The sequence below is a fragment of the Castanea sativa genome, chromosome 11, assembly GCF_040712315.1.
Source record: "Castanea sativa cultivar Marrone di Chiusa Pesio chromosome 11, ASM4071231v1".
In the NCBI taxonomy this organism is placed as follows: domain Eukaryota; kingdom Viridiplantae; phylum Streptophyta; class Magnoliopsida; order Fagales; family Fagaceae; genus Castanea; species Castanea sativa.
In genome coordinates this window covers 17,860,029-17,877,772 of record NC_134023.1, presented here as the reverse complement: position 1 = coordinate 17,877,772, position 17,744 = coordinate 17,860,029, and the positions used below count along the sequence as shown (strand labels likewise).

The following is a 17,744-nucleotide window of genomic DNA, read 5'->3' as shown; positions in this document are numbered from 1 at the left end:
CCCTCCCCCCAACCACACACACACACACAGAAAGCATGATTTAGATTTTAATTTTGAGCAATACTACAATTGTAAGCTATTTTATAACATTTTTATAAACTGTTGATATGATAAATTCTTATTAGCTCTCATCTGAACCCATTGCTAATAATATATATATTTTATTTACCAATAACCAATTACTACATCAACAATAATTTTCATTTCAAATGACTTGAGTAAAGTATGAGATAGAAATTTTTTTATTAATTAAATTTAAGCATTGATTTGAGCTTTATTAATATATTTAAATCAAAAATATTAAATATAAAAAATTATTTTAAATCAATAATATCACAACTAATATATTAATATATCAATAATATATTTTTTATAACTCACATTAATAATATATTTCTTACTTTTAATAAAAATAAAATTGTATACTTAAAACGGCACAAGGGCACAAGGGTACGAAACTATTTTAATCTAAAATTTAGCAGACACGACCCAATAGATTTAAAACTCAGCTGACACACTAAAAGGTCTTACAACTTACAAGCTGAAACAAATCCAAACTTTTTTGTTGGAAAGAGAAACAAACCCAAAATTTAACATTACAACACGAAATCAAAAAAATTAACCATCCAAAACCACACTAATATGATAGCATTTCCATATTTGGGATGAACCATTAGTCTAATCCAAACCAAGCCTTTTCCTGAACTGCCCAAGAAGCTCGTAAACCTTCTTCTAGTCAGGAAGGGTCTTGGCGATGGTCTCTTTCTGCATACACCTTTTAGCCCATGCAACAATCTTGGAGCACTGTGCCTCAATTTTGAAACCCCCTATGGTCTCAATAGAATAGAACCAAGTGTAGAAAGGGGATAAGAGTAAGGTCCCCATACCTAAATCTTTCACCCCCAAATTATGGTTTGTCACCAAGTTCCCCCTCCAATATCTTATAGGATTCAAGGAATTCCTTCTTTGCTGCCTCTAGCTCCTCCCCTTTTGTGATCCATACCTTCCTTGATACTTGATAAACCAACATACATATTCTAGTCACATTCTATTAACAGTTTCCATAGATTATATAACAGGATGAACAATAACAGTAAATTCAATAATGAATTTCAAATTACGTATACTAGGCTAGACGAATATTTCTTTAAATTTTTGCAAGGGGGAAGACCCATATAAGATGTTCTTGATTGCGTGTGACATTGAGAGGGAGTACTTGCCTCTCCTTAATGGTAACATGACTATTGGACTCTATTTAGAAAGAAACATAACAACCTACTAGACTCCAATGAGAGGGTCTATGGATACAAAAAAAATTTAACACCTATTAATGTGGCAGATTGTTGTGTTAAGTAAACAAGTGATCAATGATGAGCCATATAAGAACCATTAAAAACTTGACAACCTAACAAACACTTACTCAATGTTACTCTTCAAAATATAACATGAATATTGGTCTCTCTTTGGTCAATCAAGGTTGGCTGATACCTTTTGCTGGGTTAAAAAAGTACTACCCACATTTGTCCTATGCTCTCTCACAAATTTTATTTATTTATTTTTTCTAATTGAATCAAACAAACCTCTAATAATCCCAACTTTTAATATTTTAAATATATAGCACCAGCAAAAGAAATAAAAAAGTGACCACAAATATATGAGACATTGCGTAACAAAACCTTCCAAAGTTACACATATTCTACTTCTTTATTCTATTCTATTTGAAATCATGCTTTTTACCATTTTATTTATTGCTTTTAATAAATTTTTTTTTTCTACTTTGTCAAAATTTTTTCTTCTTCTACTTTAATCAACTCACTTTCTTACTGGTAATCATTCTAAGAAGTTAAGAAAAATAAATTTTAGGATAATAACATATAATGAAAAGAAAATGCACAAAATGTACCTTTATATCAACAAAATCAGCCCAGAACCTGGCTTGAGCTCTCTAGTAAGGATCAGAGTGCAACAATGGAGACTTGTCATCCCAGACCTCATCTATGTACTGAACAATGACAAGAGACTCACACACTGGTTTCCCATTGTGGATAAGAACTGGGATCTTCTTGTGAATGGGATTCATCTCTAAAAGTAGAGGGCTCTTGTTGTCATTCATCAAGTCCTCTTCCTTGTGATAATATATTTGAATTGCTTTTACATTTCTAAAGAGTTTTGTTTTTTTTTTTTCAGTAAAATATTTTCTTTTTGACTAAATTATACATCGCATAATTTAAGTTTGGACAAAGTTTAGTAACAAAATTGGTTATAGCCTAAGGCAATAACCTTATTCAATATCTTTTTATTGGAGGTGAATTTTGACAAATTCATTGTTAGATTACATTTTCTTCTTATATCCTCCATGTTTGCAAAATTTCTATTAAATTGAAGATCAATAACTATGTCATCAATAAATTGTTTAAATTGTAAGTTTTTGTAGTTTAAAATTATGTATAAAATGTAAACTTATAGATTATATAGTAAATAATATCTAATTGGGACAAAATTTGATACATGTATTAAGAACGTAAAAAATATGTAATTTTTTTTTTTTTTGAGGAACAAGAATATGCAATTTAACGGTTAGATTTTTAAAATATGTAGTAATTAGTGTGAATGATATTGAGTAAGGTTGTAACCTTAGGTTATAATCAATTATGTAACTAAAATTTGTCCTTTAAGTTTAATTTCATTTTTATTTCATCTCACATTAAAAATTTATTTTTTCCTATATTACAAGCTTTTCTATCCAAGTTGGTTGTTAAGGTAGCAGTTAAAATTGACATAAGCCTGTCATACAATAGGTCCAATCATATCATACTATTTTATTATTTTACTTTATTTGTCTCATAAATTTAATAGCCTAAAAAAATCAATCATCTCAATCTACAAACATATCAACCACCATTGACAACACAAACCTCATTGCAATTCTTACAATCACACCCATCTCAACACCAGTAAGAATCCTCAAAACTATGCCTCTATCAAAAGTAAACCATTAAATAGTGAAAAGAGTTAACAAATGTCTTAATTAGGGTATTGATTTATGAAACATTAATAGGAACTTTTTATTAGAAATGAATGTCTAATATAAGTGATACAAACTACGTTGTCTTCGTATAATATTGCTGAGTTATCTTTGATTAATGAAAATTCACATCATTCTTAAATATGTTGAATTGTCAATCTCAACTAAACACATTCACAACTTGCTTCATGTATTGCAACAATCCCTACGCGAATTGAAGAAATAGCATGTTGTTTACTTCTCAAAAATAAACCATGAAATAGTTAAAAAAAGTTAACGAATGTCTTAATTAGGGTATTGATTTATGAAGCATTTATAGGAACTTTTTATTAAAAAGGAATGTCTAATATAAGTGATACAAACTACATTGTCTTCATATAATATTGCGGAGTTAGAGAAATGATATGTCCACAACACTTTCACAATATTTTTACAACAAATTCTAAGTGGCAGGTTGTTATTAGTTATTATTGTTTGGGCAAAAAAATAATCTTAGTGTTAGGTTCAAATTTGAGTCAATAACAACTAACCACCTGTGATTTCAAAATGTTATAAAAATGTTGTGGACGTAGCATCCCTCTGCCGAGTTATCTTTGATTAATGAAAATTGACATCGTTCTTAAATATGTTGAATTGTCAATCTCAACTAAACACATTCACAACTTACTTCATGTATTGCAACAATCCCCATGCGAATGGAAGAAATAGCATATTGTTTACTTCTTAAAAATAAAAGCATATTGTTTACTTAATAGATCTCCATGAAATGCAAGGTGGCCATAATTGAACAAATATTATTTTGTGATTGGCCTTTACATGGATTTGAAATATGTAAAGCATTAACAGCAAGGGGAAAAAAAAAATAAGAGCACTAATCTTAAAAAAATAAATTCACAACTATAAGATTGTGAAAAAGTTTTATGTGCAGTAATCTTTTAAGTAGTTTCTTCTATAGATCTTACCGATCTCCAATCTTCAAAACAATATTATAAACTCTATTTAATTATGATAAATTGAATGGATTTGTGCCTTAATTATTCAATTGACTTTACATGAAAAGTTGTTCCCCCGAAAGATATTGAAATGAAGATTTGTTTTTCAGTTTTTGCCTATAGAAAGCAAAAAAAACAAAAACAAAATATTTCCCGTGAATTTGACGGATTGATTCTCATATGTGATTATTCACTTATTAATGATTACTTGGGTGACATGAGTGTATTAATTTTTTTTTTTGTGTGATTATTCACTACATACGGTAATGCTTTCTATTTTTTTTTATTTTCTATCACCATATAATCAGCTCTGCCACTTTTGCAATTGTCCTAATCACAACATTCTATGTTAAGAGTGTAACAAATATTGTAAAAAGTTGAAAGTTTTGTTTCCTCGGATTGTTGGTACCGATACTTTTGTATACACTTAATGGCAAAATGGTAGAGTTTGAATAAGTTTGATCTAAAATTTAGCTCACACAACAAAGTGTCTTTCTTATTTATGATTCGGTGCAAGCCCTTTAGATCTAAGGCTCAGCAGAGACACATCATAGTATCTTACAAGTTAAACAGTACAATACATGCCCTCTAGAAATGCTCAGCAGACACGTCAAAGTGTCTTGCAAGCTAAACGGACACTAATGAAACAAATCCAAACATAAACATGTAAAAAAAAAACAACGCTATTACATAACCATCATATGTGAAAGTTCAAAAAGCGTGTAAAACACTTTTGAATGTTTAAACCCCCAAATTACAAAAAACCAATTCAAGCTTATTAACAAACAATGTACTTGCGAAAATGTAAATAAGCTAAAACAGAATTGATAACATAATCTAAACCAAATAAAATCACATCCACAGTAGAAATTAAATGGCAAAGATTAAGGGAAGAGAGATGCAAACACAAGGACAACACAACGATGTGTTATCGAAGAGGAAACTGAAGCCCTCGGCGTAAAACCTCTCCACCGCCCTTCAAGCGGTCAATAATCCACTAAAGAATGTAGTTGGGATACATGGACAACAGAAGACCCTCCAAGCCTAATCTACCCAGTGTACCTAAGCCCTCTAAGCTCCTACTCGAACGAGGTTGCGTTGAACCTATTTCTTCTTTAGCTTACTTAACTTCGCTATAGCCCATAGCATCAACCAATATGAAATTGGTCCCTTCTTAACTGCTTCCCAAAGCACCAAACAGCCTTCTCACAGATATGGGTATGGTGAGAAAAGATTTTGGTAATGGACCTCTCAAGGATGTAACAATAGAGAGGAAGAGAGTAGAGGAATTTGAAGAGCTTCTATGTGAAGATTGTGGATGAGTCAATCTTGTTTTTCTTTAGGGTTTCTCTCTCAAAATTCTCTCTGGAAGCTCTCTACATTTTGTGGGTATAAGGGGTATTTATACTAGAGAGAGAAAGGTATGCGAATTGTCAGTTTTTCAAAAAAGAGTTGAATGGCGACTTGGCTTCGCAACTTGACTAAGTCGCGAGTTCAAGTTGCGAGCGAACAAAATGGCCAGATTGGACTTTTTATCCTGTAGTGCTCCAGTTGGCGTGACTGTTTATCTTCTTTGCATGCTTCACTTGTGTACATCTTTTGGCGGCTTGCAAGTCGTGAGCCACCTGTGATATCCAGCTGCGAGTCCCTGCTTCACTGCACAGTCTTGAGCATTTCTTCACACTTTCTCACACACTACCCTTACATGAATGCCACCTAAATATAGGGTTTCTAAGTGCTGAATTCCAAGAAAATTGGCATGAAATAAAACCAAAAAATTGGTTGATAAATTTCAACCTTACAATCTCCCCCTTTGGCTATTCCGTGACAAAACCCTAAAACAAGCTCTAGACTTAACATGTGAGTTGTGAACAGTTGAATAAAACTCACTCACACCTAACTCTAGAATATGTGTAGCTCTTAAATCATAAGTACAAGTGTCTCCTGAAACACAACAACATAATATGATCATTGTATGCAGAAAGACTTGTAATGCATATGAGGCAAGCACAATGCGATTAAGCAAAATGGAGTAAAGTAATAAACCAAGGCTTGACCATACAAGCAATCACTATAAAATAGTGACCACAATGCTCATTCACACTTGCAATGAACATCCAGACATGCAAGCTATTAAGCTTAAATGCAAATAATCATTTGCATGTCCAACACTCAACCAATGCATAATACAAGAAGTATATGCAGCTAGGAACAAGATCCTACTAGGGCACAAGAGTGATGTACTTAAAGTAGTGCATAGCATACCATCAAGTACAAAAGAAGGCTAGGAAAAATCTTTCAGTCTGAAAAGCCTCATAAGAAGGCTAGGAAAAATCAGCTTGGCCCTAGAGGTTGTTCTAGTCTCATCCACAATGGTGTCAAAGATGTGAGAGCTAATGTCTATGAAGGTGTTTTCCTTGAGCTCCATGAGAAATATGGCTCTGGCATTATTGATTGTAGTCAGCTTCTTAACTGGGTACAAATTGAACATCATGATGGTGGTTAGACACCTTATGTCAATAGGGAAAGCAGTAGTGTTGAGGCATCTCCCTCTCTTGTTCCACCAATGTGAGATTGGACAGTCTCTATGGATAGCATTCTGTCCTTGAAGTTGGTGAAGTCATGGTCATCTAAACCTTCAAGACCTAGCACCTCATCTATATCACCTGCATCTATAGTGAATTCCTTTCCTCCTATCCAAGAGTTTAACTCATCTTCTCTCAGTACAGCATTTGCATAAAATTCTCTGATAAGAGACTTACACACTACAGGTAATTCACCTAGCAACTTATCCCAACCTCTGCCCTCAAAACAATTTGGAATCAAGGTGTCGTTCAAATCCACCAAATCTAAAAATCTTTCCTGAATGATGGATGCCTTTAAGAAGAAATCTCTATATCTCTCAAAGTGTTGAGTTGATATAAACTTGGTGTTGTCCATTTTAAGCCTTTTATCACCCTTCTTGGCAGTAGTTTTCTTCTTGGTAGGAGTCATCTACAACATAACAGAAAATACCACAAACACAGAGCACAATAGATGGAGATTCAACCATTAGCAACATGGGTAGAATAACAGAAAAGAACATAGAACTATATCAATGCATAACATAATGTGATCGTGACCACAACTACTCAAATAAGAACACTCTAAGGCACAGAATTCCCAAGCACAGACCTTAACATGTAATAAACAACTGTTATTGAAACAGTGTGTACCACAATCAACCAGAAGAAAGCATATGTCTATGAGACATATCTTAATGAGTATGAGACAAATAAACAAACACAGAGTAGACAATATCCCCAAGGCAGAAGTAGCACACATGATAACTGAAAGTTTAAAATATTATGACCTAACCATCAAAACTCAACCATATTGAACCAAACATACTCACACACAGAGTAAAACACAATAATCCAAAAAAAAAAAATTGTCAATAAGACATATCATAATGGGTATGAGATGCACAGACCAACACAAAAAAAAAAAAAAAAAAAAAAAAAAAAAAAAAAAAAAAAAAAAAACTCAAACAATGAGACTCAATCATGATAACACTCATAACTAGCATCATAAACACAAGGTCAAACAAACCCAAACACCCAAAACTTGACAAACATGAATCCAACCCATATCTGAAACAACAGATATCACAAAACTCAGCATCAACTCATAGATCCAAGAAAACAAGGCTATAAACATGAAATATTTAGAGAAAATAAGAAAACTCATACCTTTTTCTTGAAGATTGAAGATGAGATGATGAAGAACAATGATGATTTTTGTGAGAAACACGGTGAGTTTGAGAGAGGTATAAACGGGGAAGGCAATAAACAATCACAAAAGTTCGAGGGAAAATTGAAAAAGGTTTAAAAATTGACCATAAAAGACAAAACACGCGTTTTTCGCGACTGAGTCAGGTCGCGTGCAAGTTGCCAGTCTCAATCGCCAGATCACTTAAAAACAAAAATTTTTAAAAATTGTTTAAGTGTTTTTCGCAACTGGAAGTTCTACCCATGAGGAAGTCAGGAAGTAAGCCGCAAAAATCTTTGCGTACCCTTTGCAACTAGACCTTCCACCCGCGAGCAAGTCTCTACTTTGAGCCATGAAAAACATAAAGACCCAAATTTTTGAAAAATATTCTAAGCATTTTTCACGACTGGGACATTTGCCCGCCAGTAAGTCGCGAGAAATCTTTGTATGGGCTCGCGACTGGGGCATGCGATTGGACCAACTCGCGAGTGAGTCGCCAAAACAGGGTAACTCTGTTTTTGAAATTTTGACTTTTTGAAAGAACAAAATACTTTCCAAACTGATAAAGATGCCCTAAAATTCCCAAAAGGAAAATGATTTTTACTAACACGTGTCCTTTAGGCATCCATTAATCATTCATTTTAGAAAACTTTTTATGAAAATTTGAATTAATTGCCAAAAAAGTTAGTTACTTTCTCATTTTCCCATTAAAAGATTTCTAAGGGCATATGTTAATCAGATCCAATGAAATATACCCTCATAACTATTAAAATTACCAAAATGTTCCTAAAATGTTTAAAATGACTGAAATACTGAACAAAACTTAACAAATGACACAATTAGCCTTGAAACTTCTAATATGACCAAAATAACCTCAAAATTCTCCCTAAATCCTTCAAAATTACTAGAATACATTTGAAATTTTTAGAATGATACCTTTAAAATATTCAAAATGAGCAAAAGCCCTAAATGCCAAAAGGATTGAAATACCATTAGAAACTCTTAAAAGACAAAATTATTCCTAAAAACATATAAAATGAACAAAATACCATTGAAACCTCCATAATGGTGAAAATATCCCTAAAATATCAAAAATGATAAAAATGCCCATGTAACTTGCAAAATGACCAAAATAACTTTAAACTTAAAAATAAATAATAACAAAAATAAGACTAATACGTTCTAAATCACAAAATTTCCTTCAAAGCCACCAATATATCAAAATAACTTGTAAAACCACCAAAATGACAACATCACACCCAAAACCATTGAAATGGCGAATATGCCCCCACGAAACATAGAAAATAATAATGATATATGCCTCAAAACTTCATGAATTGTCATCAAACTTTCGAGTGTTGTTTTGGAGTTCCTAAATAAAATATACCTTCAAAGTCAACAATATAATTGAATAATTTATAAAACCACTAAAATGACAAAATTACACTCCAAAACTGTTAGGAAATCTAGACCCTAGTTGATAGAATTAATAAGTTTTAAATCCAAGTTGTTAATTAGATTTATTATGCATAAAACTTGTTAAAACAAATAAACATCAAAATTATGTCAAAACTAAGTGCAGCGGAAAAATAAATAAGACAAGATATGATGACCCAAGAAAACCAATGAAACCAACCAGTTTCACAGTAAAAAACCTGGGGGAAAACCTTCCCAAAAAGCAATTCACTATAGTAAAGAGAAGTTTTAGATCTAGTATAAAACTTTTGTCCCTAGACTCTACAATCTCCGTAGATGAACTCACAGCAGAAACCTTCTACCGCTTCAGAACCTCTGAACTCTTCAATATATGAACGCCACCCTTTGATGCACAAATCCCAATACGTGACTAACCAATTGCGCGGATCCCAGTACGCGACTTCAATCACCAACTAGAGAGAAGAAGATGTTGGTTGCAAAGTTCTTCACTTCATCAACAATGAAGATCAAGAAGCACTTGGTTACAAAACCCTAAGGCGCAAAGATGCAATAGTTTTTTTTTTTTTTTTTAGAATAAGGCTTTGGTCACCTTTTGCATATATTCTCCTTGTATTCTCTTATGTGATGGCCTCTAAAATATGCCTTAAATATGTCTAGGGTTGTGAGAAAAGAAACCTTACACAAATACAAAAACCTGACCCAAAAATCAGATCTGAAAATTCTGATTTCCGTAACCTCGATAGATAGCATTTGTCGAGCCTCATTAAACCTCGATAGATAGCATCTGTTGAGCAACTGTCGAGCAGCTATCTACCAGGTGTCCAGCAGGTGTCTAGTAGCTATCCGTAGGTGTCCAGCAGGTGGCCAGCTTTAGTAAACACATTTTCTTCACTTGTTTCTTGGTCCAATCTTCATGCCTTTAATACTAGACTTAAACAACATGTTCTTGAAGCATTAAGCACATTCTAGATCAATCCAAATACAAGTAGAGTGCATTTTGTCAAAGGATTAGCCAACTACATAAAATATGTCCTTAACAATCTCCCTCTTTGGCAATTCGTGACAAAACCACAACAAACAAATGAACATATAAGAGAAGTCATAAATCACTCAATTCATATTCACTTATTGAATACAATAAAATCTACCCTAACCCAAACTCTTGAAAAACTTTGCAAGAAGAGAGTTTATGGCATGGAAGACTTTGATAACCTATATTTTTGAAACACTTTAAACAAAACTCATCAAGGCATCTTAGTGTGAGACAGAAATAATAGATTGCATACAAATAAAGAAACATGTGTATAAAGATAGAAAAGAAACAACAAATGTAGAGGTAGGTGAAGAAAACATACATCATCACATATACATCAAAGATAAACACAATGTATGTAAACATGGTCACAAGACCTAAGGTACAAGAACAAGAAGCTAAAAGTAACTCCTACAACAACAAGGAGGTAAACACTCCCCCTAACAAGATGAAACACATATCCCCCTTACAGAGGCATGTATTTCTCCCTTTAACTTGTAGAATCTTAAAGAAAGAAACCACAAATTCTCCAATTTCTTTCCCTTTTTGTCACGATTGACAATGGGTACAAGAAACTAGAAAGCTTCACTCGATAAACATAAAGATGATAAAAAATGATCAAGGGGGTACAAAGAATCCATAAAAATGCATGAATGTAATGAAACAAGATGCTATGGAAGACAAGATAAAAGAAACATGCAAAACATGTAAAAATAAAATGCATGCAGAGGATCTCGATCGACCGAGAGGTGTCGAGAAGCTATCGAGCATACCTCGATAGATTGAACAGCTATCGAGAAACTATCGAGGGGCAGAAAGTTTCTCGATCAATCCACCTAGCTATCGAGAGGTGTCGAGATTGCGATAAGATGCAACATAAGAGCTCGACAGATAAGCTAGGCATTGAGAGGTATCGAGAAGGTGTCGAGATGGCTTAAAAACAGTTTTTCAAAGAAGATAACAACACATATATGAATGCAATCAAACATGCAACTCAACCAATGATCCAATCAACATATTAACCTCCCAAAAACACACCCTCACACACTAAACAAGTCTAATCGATTTTACATTTCAAAAACAAGTCAAGACAGTTTAGTGAGTATACATCAACACATGTAAATCTTGTGATGACCAAATCATATTGTACCTACACATGTATCAAAAATAGCAAAGAATATTGCATGTTGTGTGTGAAAACATCGCAAGATTGCATATGTGTCTCAAAGTTATGACGATTTGAGATATGAGAAAATCACTTTAACTCATACACAATCATAACTGTTTGATGGGGACTATCACCTTTGAGGTACATCCTATAACTCCCATATCTCCTAGAAAACACGCTTGCAATCATATTTAAAGCATTTTTTTTTTAATCTTTTTGCTTTTATTTTCTTTGCATATTTTCTTTTTATTAAGCAAACCATGCATGGGTATATAAAGGAGAGAAAAAAATACCCAATTATGTTAAGCTTTTGACATTGCACTTTTGTTTTGCCGAAGCATATAGATGTCATTGACATTGCACATTTGCTATGCCGAAGCATACAGATGTCATTTCATGATGGCGGGCAACAGTGGTGAGATGATTATTTATGCCTTTCTCTTAGAATTTTTTAGTCCTACCCGTCAAAAAGAGTGATATGAGTGTTAAGTACAATAGATCACTTAACCTTACTCATCACAAAAAAAGAGCCACAAAGCTCACTTGCTTAGTTGTGCATAAGAATGCTCATCTAAGCTACAAGAGATACAAAGTTTAGAAAACTCTGTTTCAATGACCATTTTAAGGTTCACAAGAACCGATGTATACAAACAAACATTGTTTTTATATTTTTCAATTTTTCTCAATGTTTTTATTTTGAAAACAAAACAAAATAAAAACTGAACAACCAAACAAAAACAGACAAACAATCATGAAAGCATGAAAGAAAGATGCAAATGCATGAAGGCATGATAGAAAGATGCAGATGCATGAAAGCATGATTCCAAAAGCAAAAAAAAAAAAAAATCAAGCAAAGAAAGTCATACTGTAGATAGAAAGAATTAAAGCAGATGACAAACAGAAAAGACAATTAAGTCTTAAGATCCTTCCTCACCCACACAGTACGAGTCTTTGGTTGTGAAGATGAAAAGGCATGTGTCCTAGTATGACTACTAAAGGACAGAGGAATTAGAATTCCCCTGAAATTGAGTTAAAAAGCTCAAAACTTTTAATAACTCACCAAGAATAGGTACAGAGCCTTTAGATAAAGGATGAGACCTATTGGACACTCGCTTATGTGGAAACAACTTGAAACAATTAGGCTGAGTGTGACCGGAAGCACTATAATGGTTACAAACATGAGTAGTTTTAGAGCTACTTGACTTCTTAGAAGGAGGTCTAACCTTAGAGGTTGACAGATACCTCAACTTCGGACAATTTGGCCTAATATGACCAACAATATGACAATGATGACAAGTGGGGACAAATTTAGAATTTTTATTCAACCTAGGAGGAGTATAAGACATAGGTTTAGAAACTTTAGCGTTAACATCAAATTGTTTACCTTTGTCTATCCTAGCAATATTAGCCTTCATCTCTTCATTATTCCTTTTAAATGGGGGAATATAAAAATCTTTTTCTTTTGAGTTAGGCTTAACAACAAGTTTGGCACTAGTTAAATTTTCAACTTCAGTTTTAAATTCAACCAGCTGCTCTTCCATACTCTTAATTTTGTCCACCTATAATGAAATTCGATTTTTAAAATTCTCATTCAAATTATTGGCTTCATCCAATTTTGCAATCAAATCATCATTTTCAAGTTTGACCTTTTCAAATTTAGCTTTTAATTTTGCAGAACATTCAAGATATTTTATACAAAAATTATAAAGCTTACAATAGGCATCTTGAATATCATCATCATCATTCAACACAAGATTATACAAATCAAAACAATCAAGAGTTTCCATGATAACAGGGGTCAATGGATCACACAACAAAGATTAAACCCTAATCAGAGTGTGCCTACTCTAATACCACTTGTTAGGAAATCTAGATCTTGATTGATAGAATTAACAAGTTTTAAATCCAAGTTGTTAATTAGATTTATTATGCATAAAACTTGTTAAAACAAATAAACATCAAAATCATGTCAAAACTAAGTGCAGCGGAAAAATAAATAAGACAAGATATGATGACCCAGGAAAACCAATGAAACAAACTAGTTTCACAGTAAAAAAGTTGGGGGGAAACCTTCTCGAAAAGCAATTCACTATAGTAAAAAGAAGTTTCAAATCTAGTACAAAACCTTTGTCCCTAGACTTTACAATCCCCGTAGATGAACTCACAGTAGACACCTTCTATTGCTTCAGAACCTCTAAACTTTTCAATATATGAACGCTACCCTTTGATGCACAAATCCTAATACGTGATTAACCAATTGTGCGGATCCTAGTACGCGACTTCAATCACCAACTAGAGAGAAGAAGATGTTAGTTGCAAAGTTCTTCACTTTATCAACAATGAAGATCAAGAAGCACTTGGTTACAAAACCCTAAGGCGCAAAGACGCAGTAACTTCTTATTTTTTTAGAGAATAAGGCTTCGATCACCTTTTGCATATATTCTCCTTGTATTCTCTTATGTGACGGCCTCTAAAATATGCCTTATATATGTCTAAGGTTGTGAGAAAAGAAACCCTACACAAATACAAAGGCCTTGCCCAAAAATAAGATCTGAAATTATGATTTTCGTAACCTCGATAGATAGTCTCGATAGATAGCATCTATCGAGCCTCATTAAACCTCGATAGATAGCATCTGTCGAGCAGCTGTCCACTAGGAGTCCAGCAGCTATCCGCAGGTGTCCAGCAGGTGTCCAGCTTTAGTAAACACATTTTCTTCACTTGTTTCTTGGTCCAATCTTCATGGCTTTAATACTAGACTTGAACAACATGTTCTTGAAGCATTAAACACATCCTAGATCAATCCAAATACAAGTAAAGTGCATTTTGTCAAAGGATTAGTCAACTACATAAAATATGTCCTTAACAAAAACCATCAAAATTATGAAAATGTACTTGAAACATCCAAAATAACAATGATATGCTTCAAAAATTTGAGAATCACCCTTAAACTTTTAAAGTCATATAAAAAATAACTTTCAAGTGTCCATTTGGAGGTTTTAGGTATTTCTAATTGAGAATGTAAGTGTGCAATAAGGCAAATTGACGAGTTAGGTCCTAACAAGAATTAATAGGTTGGGTAGTTAATAAGTAGGGTAAATTCCATTAACCTTCCTTGAAGTTTGGGCAAATACCACTCAAGTCCAAAACATTTCAAAATTAACCAATTAGGTCCCTAAAAGACAACTTAATCCCTAACATCCTTAACACCGTAACCCCTTCGCCATTTTTCTTTCCCTCACTCAGACTTGTCTCTTCTCTCTCGTCCTACTCATTCTCTCTCAGATCTCCCTTCTTTATCTCTCTTTCTTGTCCCTTTGTTTCTCTCTCTCTCTCTCTCCAACCCAACCCACTCTCTCTCAGGGGTGTTCATCAGTCAAATAATTGGGTACCATTGAATCGTTATGGGCGATTTCCCTTTGACTGGCATCGATCAAGATCGCTTGAGGTCAGTTTTTCAGCATATACGGTGGTGGTTTTCATTTAAATGTTTGTTGGTGCTCCGATCTTTGATAGGAAAAAGAGAATACCAACCACACAAGCATGTAAAAATGAAGAAGATCTCAATATTATGAACCAAATCAGAGTCAACACATACAAAGCAAATCTGGATTAAAAACCGTGAGATTTGGGTTCGAATTGAAGCCAACTTGAAATAGATCTAGGCAGATCTTGTTTTGAAAGCAAGTTCGAATCAACCAAATCGGCCTGAGCCACTTCTGATATAGGTGGATTTGTAGTGGGGGGGGGGGGGTGGTTGTGGCTTCTGATGTTGTGGTTGGTTTACTATGATTTTTTTTTTTTTGGATTTGAATTTTTTTGTGGGTTTGGCTAGGATTTTTTTGAATTTTTTGGATTCAAGTTATGTTGTTGTGGGTTTGGCTGGATTTTTTTTTTTAATAATAAAATTTTTGGATTATTTGTGGTAAGATTTGGGTTTTGTTGTTATGGCTTTGGCTAGGATTGGGTATGGGTAAAATTGGAGCAGATTTAAGGTTAGAGAGAGATATAAGTGAAGAGTGGTCTGAAAAAGGGAGAGGAACAAGAGAGAAGAGACTAGAGAGAGTTAGAAAATGAGTAGAACGAGAGAGAAGAGACAAGTCTAAGAGAGGGAAAGAAAAATGACGGAGGGGCTACGGTGTTAAGGGTGTTAGGGATTAAGTTGTCTTTTAGGGACCTAATTCGTTAATTTTGAAATGTTTTGGATTTGAGTGGAATTTGCCCAAACTTTAGGGGAGGTTAATGGAATTTACGCTAATATGTATTATGTTGAACTAATAATTCTTATTTTATTAACTTTAGTTGATAGTTTGATTTTATTTCTTCTTGTTGCTCTCTTAATTTGATTGTGCTTATAAGTGTAATTTTCTCCTACATTATTTTCTTATTTTTAGTTTGGTATTAATTATGCTACATTAATTTTTAAAGTGATGAATTAAATTTGTTTTTTAATATCTAAATAAAAAATATAGGAAATTTGTAATCTTTTGTATGAGCAAAACACTGGAAAAAAAATTTCTAAAGAATTTTCATTTACACAAACATTGAAAAACAAGGTATTTATTTTGAAAATATTTTTAGTTGAATCAATTTACACCAAAACAAACAAAATATTACGTACCTTACCGATAAATTGAATTCCATTTACATTAAATCCTATTTTTTATTATAAAAATGCCTCACTAGAATTCTCAATTATTTAAATTATTTCAAATTATCTTCTTAAAAAACTATTAGAAATAAAAGTAACGAAAAATAAATTTAATTGCACATAAATACTTATCTAGGGGCACGGGCACACACACACACACACACACACACACACACACACAAAACTCCTCATATAAGCATTATGTGGTTTTTATCGAAGATAAAAATTACAAAATTATCATAGCTTTATTAAAAAGAATTTATCTTTTAGGATATTTTAAATTATTTGTTCTTTAATTTGTGTCCATATATATATATATATATATATATATATATATATATATATATATATATATATATATATATATATATATATATATATATATATGTTGGGTTATAGATTGACCCTAATTAATTAATCCAATTACCCAAGTTGAATAACTAGTCAATATTACATGCAAATCAGATTAAGGCATAATCAAATCACAAAACTAAAGAGAGTGCAGCGGAAATAAGTTTGGCATGATGATTTTATCACGATGGAGAAAATCTTTGCATGAAAAAACCCTACTTGGTGAATTTCAAGTCACCACTCCCAAAGGATCCACGAATCAAGAATCAATAAGTTACAAGTACAAGGAATCTTACCCCAACCGGCCTATTCCAAAGTACCTACCTACAGTAGAACATATTGACCTATACCAGTATCAACTCTAATACGTAATTGTACTTGTTATTGTAGAGACTTCTCTTTTACACGAATCTTATTACGTGACTAACACCATAACAACTGTTGATTTCTGTTGCTCTAGTAGAGTTCTTCAATTCACATTTGAAAGATCTAGAAGCAACTTGGCACAATACCCTAAGGAGCAGAAAAAGTCGGAGCAACTCATATTATGCATCTATCTCTCTGTCCCTCTATACATTAGGTATCTAGGTTCATTAAATCTCGATAGATCGATAGGTATCGAACAAGTATCAACATTTACAATTTCAGCTTTCTTTTTTAGCAGTTTCTTAAGTATTCTTATGTCTTCAATAATACCACTTATATAACTATTTAAAGGTCTTTTTGAACACATTAGAAACTAAGACTCAATTACACATAATGACATGCCCCAAACCCAAAAGGGTCCAAAACATGAGAAAAACATCTCAAAGGTACCTGTAGATTTTGTTTCTTTCGAAAATTCAATCCAAATAAAATCATATCAAATACTAATATTAAGAATTATCATAATAATTCCATTAAATATACTCTCAAAGTAAGTTAGAGCTCTATGCAATAAATACAATGACCATTGGTCACAAAATAATGGAGGTCTGAATAAAATAATTACATAACATCAAATTGTCTCATTAGTGGAAATAAAGTCATAACCACTATTAGATACAAAAGGAATGAGTCAAGCCTACTCTTAGTTATACATCACCAATTATCTCCATCACAAAAGTCAACCTCCATCAACTGTTAGTCTAACTACTGCTAGCCCCCAAAAACCTGTTTCAAAATGATAGTTGCCTACTTTGAAGAAGTTTGTAAAATAATAGAATAAGACAAAGCCCAGTAAGTAGCATGATTAATGGGGGTGGGGGAAATGCAAGTTTCATGATAATGAATGTTTTATAGACATGCTAAAATTTGGGAATTTCCATTTGAATTCTACAAAGTAAATTTCATTAACT

General features: G+C 32.9%; 1 pseudogene; it reads right to left on the bottom strand.

Annotated features, from left to right (window-relative positions):
• Positions 1-678: 678 nt before the first annotated feature.
• LOC142616169 (putative glutathione S-transferase) lies at positions 679-3,697 on the bottom strand (annotated as a pseudogene).
• Between the last annotated feature and the right edge of the window lie 14,047 nt (positions 3,698-17,744).